The sequence below is a fragment of the Falco rusticolus genome, chromosome 5 (genome assembly GCF_015220075.1).
Source record: "Falco rusticolus isolate bFalRus1 chromosome 5, bFalRus1.pri, whole genome shotgun sequence".
NCBI classification, from domain to species: domain Eukaryota; kingdom Metazoa; phylum Chordata; class Aves; order Falconiformes; family Falconidae; genus Falco; species Falco rusticolus.
In genome coordinates this window covers 83,909,877-83,915,673 of record NC_051191.1, presented here as the reverse complement: position 1 = coordinate 83,915,673, position 5,797 = coordinate 83,909,877, and positions in this window count along the sequence as shown.

The following is a 5,797-nucleotide window of genomic DNA, read 5'->3' as shown; positions in this document are numbered from 1 at the left end:
TCCGCCTCCCCCGGCTCCCCCCGGCCGCGGCCGCCCCCGCCTCCCCGGGTTAAGGAGGCGCGGGGCTGGGGGAGCTGCGGCGGCCCAGCGGGGGCCGCGCCCGTTGTGCCCGGTGGCGGGGGACCCCGTTGGGGCCGAGGGCTCGATTCAACCCGGCGGTCGCGGCCGGCCGGGGGGCCCTCGCCAGTCAGGCCGCTGCCAGCAGCAGCCTCTTGCCGCCCCCGGGCTGGCGGCGGCAGCTGTTGGGCCACCCCTGCGACAGCCGCTCGCCCACCCGCCGGTCATCGCCCCCGGCCCCGGCGCGCTCCCGCCACACCCGCCGCACGATGCTCCCGAATGGCCGCCCGGGCCCGGGGCTGGGGCTGGGGCTGGCGCCGGGCCTGGCCGCCCCCACCGCACTGGCCGCCCCGGGGGACCTGCCCTGCTCCCACCAGCCCTGCGGTGGTTGTGCCCTGCGCCAGCCCAGGGCCATCGAGTCTTCTCCCACCCCCAAAAAATTTGTCTCTCCACCCCTCCTCATCTTCTCACACCTTGTCGATGGCCTGTTGCAGTAACATCCCCAGACCTTGAGCGTTGGGTATTTCCACCACAACCCTGTTACAAGTCTCATCGCTAGCTCTCCGATGTGTTAAACCAGCTAAAACCATACAGAAACCCCTGTGAGTTAGAAATGCGAGTTGCCCTGCTGTCGCCCAGCTGGCTAAAAACAGGGCATCTCCTGCTGGTGTGTTGTAAGGCTGGTCTTAGGGATGCGGACCAAGGCAACTGGCCATGATTTTACAACATTAAAGAGGACTGCACAGCGAAGTGAGCTAAATTGATGAACTACTCCAAAGTGTGTGTGTGAGAGAGAGAGAGAGAAGGAACAGGCACTGCCTGGGATCCCCCTGCATCTGAGGCCAATGTCATAGGCAGGCCACTTCTACATGGAGACCCAAAATGCACAATCATGAAACAGCCTCCCTGGGGGTCCTTACCACACTTGTCAGACCCCTGTGTTTGACAAGCTCTTGCTTCTCTGGGTAGTTTCACATTTGCATCCTCCCAAACAGTAACACTGCTATAGCTTGGCATAGAGGGTAGGACACATGCTGGGAGAAAATGGCATTTTCTGATTTTTTTTTTCCTTATGGAAACTGTAATACGGAAATTGTTCTGGTAGTAGAAGGGGTGTTGTAAGACTTGTTGCTTTGCAGGGCTTAATTTACTATTGTACCTGCAATGACTCTTTGCATGCCTTCAACAGGTCAAAAGCTGTGCCAAAGTCCCTGCCTTCATTTCAGGAAGTCACAAGGATGAACGCTCAACCTCTATCCATCCTCAGGTTGTTTTGCATCCTCTTCTCCCACACCAAACCTTTCTTCTGCTCCTACGCCAGCAGCTGTGGCCATAACTCTTCTCCCTGTGCTACTATTTGTTCGTCTATCAAGGAGGGTTTCCCGCCCCTTTTCCCATATTATTCATGTTATCTCATTACAGATCCCATTACAGTGTTCCTAATCATTACCAAGGGCCAATAACCATCTCTTTTCCCTCCCACTTCCACATCAGAGCTCTGTCCTACTCTGTCCTTTCCCCCCAGTCCTGCGTAAATATCTTAGCTCCAGTTCACTTGGCCTTCTGCCTCTCCTTGGACTTCTGTTTGGGCTAGGTGCTCTTTGGGTCTCCCTGCTATTCCCACACCAAGCTCTCCAGTTCCCCTTCAGCTAGGATTTGTGTCTATACTGTGCACAGGCTCCTCTTAACTCTACTGAGAGACAAGGCAGACATCATTTTGCTGGGAGGCACTGATGGGTGGTATCTGCGAGTTGTTTCATCTATAGCCAACTGCAGAGGTGTTGGAAAACTGTGGTTGGACTTGACACGTGCCAGGCATCCAATGCGTGTTCCCCATTTATTTTTCCTTTTGGTTTTCAGGATCCTGTCTCCCAAATGAATGTCTGAAACATTGCCTGCTTTTCATAGATAAAAAAAGACATGAGGTAACTAATTTATTACACTACTTGAAAGAACGTAAATACAAAAATGCCATCCAACACAAAAAAAGCCCTAGGGAGGCAGGCCAAAGAATCAGTGTTGCAGAAACACACAGAAGTGAATGGATCATGATCCATTATCATATTCAGCATTCAGAGAAGAAAAAGATCCACCCCAAAGCCTTTGCAAGCAAAGGATAGCAGATGGAGGCATGTGGAAAAAAAGTAAACTAGTCACCACGTACCTTATTTTTACATTACATTTGATGTATTTTATCCTCCCAGTTTTTCAAGATGCCACTGGCTTTGTGCATGACTGAATTGTTAATATTTGTCTAGGGAAAGCTATAAATTTTGACAGATGGGTAGCGGGCAGTTAGGGCTTCTGGTATCCAGGAAGGTGTAGGAGGTGGCTTTGTTTTTTGGCAGTTGGGACATTGAAACTGATGGTATTCGGGAAGGAATTATCTTCCACATCCTGGCTGAAGGACTGTTCCTTCCGTTTGCAACCAGCAGTAAACAGGCATCTCAGCAATCCCCTGTAGCATGCAGGTATCCCAACATATTTTTCTCCCTGAGCAGGATTTGGTGGTTGGCTTGTGGCTTTTTTTCCCCCAAACCCTCTTCTTACCCAGGAAAATCTTTCTTTTACATATTTGTGCATACATATAATTTGCTTCAGTTGTTCATGTTACACCCCCTGAATTTCTCAAGAGTACTACATGAAAATGACATTGCCTACCCCCTTTTGAGGCCACCCCCATGTAACGATGCATCATACACGCCAAGAGGCTACAAGTGGTGGTTTAGAACTCGGCGCTTGACATACACATTTAGGATCTTGCCTACATGCTTCATGCCTTATGCCTCCACCAGTGCCAGCTGGGCCTGGCAGGAGCTCCAATGGCTGGACAAGCGTCGAGGGCCGTGTTGGCTGTCCCAGCCTCCGACACTGGGCCCACCGCGAGCGGACACGGCCTCCGGCGGCCGTTCCCTCGGTGTGCCAGCTCCCCGTCCCTGCAGCTGGACACCCGACGGCACAAGCTCTTCCCTGCCGGTACATACGGCCACGGACGGTCTGCTCCTCCGCCCGGCGCCCCTGACGGCAAGGCGGGTCGTGCCCCACCAGCCGCCCCCCGCAAACCCGCGGAGGCAGCAGAGCCGCCGGGCACCGCCGCCCTCACCCCGGGCAGTCCCCGCCCGGCGCCATGCCGGCCGCCGCTACCGCACCGTCTACCCACGGCGGGGCCTCGCCCCCCCGGGGCCAGCCCCCCGCACCCGGGCAGAGCCCGCCCGGTGCTGCCGCGCCAGCGCCTCCTTAAGAGCGCACGGAGCCCCCGCACGCAGCGGCCGGGCGGCTCCTCCCCGCCCCGTGTCGCATCCAGCCTGGGAACGTGTGGCGGGGAGCGCAGCGGCAACGGGGACACGCAGGGCAGCCCCGGCCCGCGGCGGCGGCAGACCCGCACAGCGGGGGGGTTGGGGGCGGCCCCCCGGGCAGAGGCGCGCGGGCGGCGGCGGGGCTGCTGGGGCGGGGGCTCCGGAGCGCGGCCCTCCCTTCCCCCCCGGTCCCGCTAGCGCCTTCATTCCACAGCGCCCATTGGCGAGAGTCGGGGGCGGGGCTAGCCCGCAGCCCACAGCTTGGTTGGCTGCTGCATCCACCCATCAAAGGGCGACGGCGACCGAGGAGAACTCGCCCTTCCGATTGGCCGCGGCCTGAGAGAAGGTGGGCCGACGGGCAGACAGCGGTAACCCCCATTGGTTCGCCCCCCGCGTGTCAGTCAAACGAGTCACAAAGGGCCGCGCGGCCGGCTGGCGTGCGGCGCGAGCGGGGGGCCCCGGCGGCGGGGCTGTTTGTCACAGTGCGCAGGGGTCACTTCCTGTCCGCGCCCGACGGCTTCCGGGTTAGCTCGGCGGCCAGAGGCGGCCGCAGTTCGGCCGGCGGCCGGCGCATGCGTGGGGGGGGGGGCGGTGCCTGGCCGTGCTCCCGCTGCCCCCGCTGCGGACGGTTGGCCGGACGGTTGGCGTGGGGCCGTGTCCCGCGTCCCGCGTCCCGCACACGGGGCCCATCCCGCACACGGGGCCCATCCCGCACACGGGGCCCATCCCGCACACGGGGCCCGCTGGCGCTGGCAGCCATGGGCGGGTCCGGGAGGGCAGCGCGCTCCGCTCCGCCCCGGCGGTCCCGCGGGCAGCTGCGACCCTGTGGCCGTGCGGGGACCCCTGGGGCTTTCCCCTCCGCAGCCTCCTCGCAGGTGGGGCCGTGCGGGGGAGCCTCTCCCCGCCCCTTCCCCCCCCCCTCCCCCCCGGGGAGCGGCAGCTGCAAAATGGCAGGAAGGGGCTCCATGTTGTCTCTCGCAGCAGCACCCGCACTGGAGCTGTGACGGCCGCGGGTGGAGCGGGGGGCTGCGCCCCCCTGCCAGGCGCTCAGGCCTGTGCCGAGCTCCTCATGCTGCGTCTCGGTTCAGATGCAGTGTGCAGCGTTCGGGTGGGTGCTGGTGATGGTACATGCGGGAGCGCAGTATCCCTCTTGTCATAGTTGTGTTCGTGAGTAAGAGAGGCCATTAAATTTAATTCAGCCGCTTGCTCAGCAGGTGTGACTGAAGTCACAGGGTGAAGTGTAGTAACCTTTTCCTGCTAAAACTCAGGCTCTTGGAGATGGAGCATGTTCTACCTGGTTACAGCCATGTCTGCGAAAGGATTGTGCCAGTGTAACGCTGCCAGGTTACATTAAAAAATAAATCAGCCCAGCCCCAGAGATTTTAGTCACTGGGAGAGGTAACTGACTGTTTTGGGTGGACAGAAGCCCTTCTGCCCCTCACCACCCCTCAAAGTACAGTTTCCACATGGACTATCCTGTCCGTACCACGGGGCCGCTCCTGCTTTGCAGCTGCAACTATACAAACCCTTCCCTGAAACCCTCGGAAGTCTAAGACAGGGATGATGGCTCTGCTTTCAGTACAGAAAGTCCTTTTTCAAAAGAAGGAAAGTCCCAGCCTTCATTTCTTAGTGACTGATGGTTTGGTCTTTGTTTCCTCCAAGCCTGACTGTGCAGGCTCTGTGCCATCGCATGTGGTTGTGATAGTCATTTTTCAGGCTACAGCTGCACTTTAATGTGCTTTGAAGCAGGTAGTTCTGTGAGTTGCAGAACTAACAAAGCCTGGTTCCTTACCAGTTTCAGTCTTGTAATTGGATTCTTTGACAACTGATAAGGTACAAGTTCTAACTGAAGCTTTTCCCCTAATTGGTGCATTTGTAATGTCTCTTCATTCTGGTTCTCTTATGCCTTTTACATCTTTAGTTTGTACCATGACCTTTCCCTCTGCAAGGACAGAAATAAAGTCTTTCTTGTCTATTTGGTCTCTTTATTTTTATGAACCCTACAGGAGTTCTTGGTTTTTTAGATCTCTGCAACAGACTTTCATTCTTCTCATGGCTTTATAGCAAAGGTTTAAACCTGGGTCAACTGCTTTTCCTGCAATATTTCAGACAGGCGTAGTGGCTGTAGGTAGGTACCAGGACAGAGCAGGGCTCATTCCCAAGGATCATGAGCAGGAGATTTCTGTGTCCACCCAAGACTGAATGCCCTATTTGAAAGACAGACGTGCCAGCGTATCTTAGGTAAATGCCCTTGTTACCCAGCTTTGCATAATTGAAGGCAGTTGCTCTTTTAAGGCTTTTTTTCTTGAAGCTCTTCCTCTTTGTGTGAATGATTAAATACATGCAGAAAGAAAAACGGATTATAAACCCCAGTCTTCAGGACATTCAGTCAGTATATGTGAGATACCAGGGAGAAACAACATGACAAAATTCAGACTCGGCTA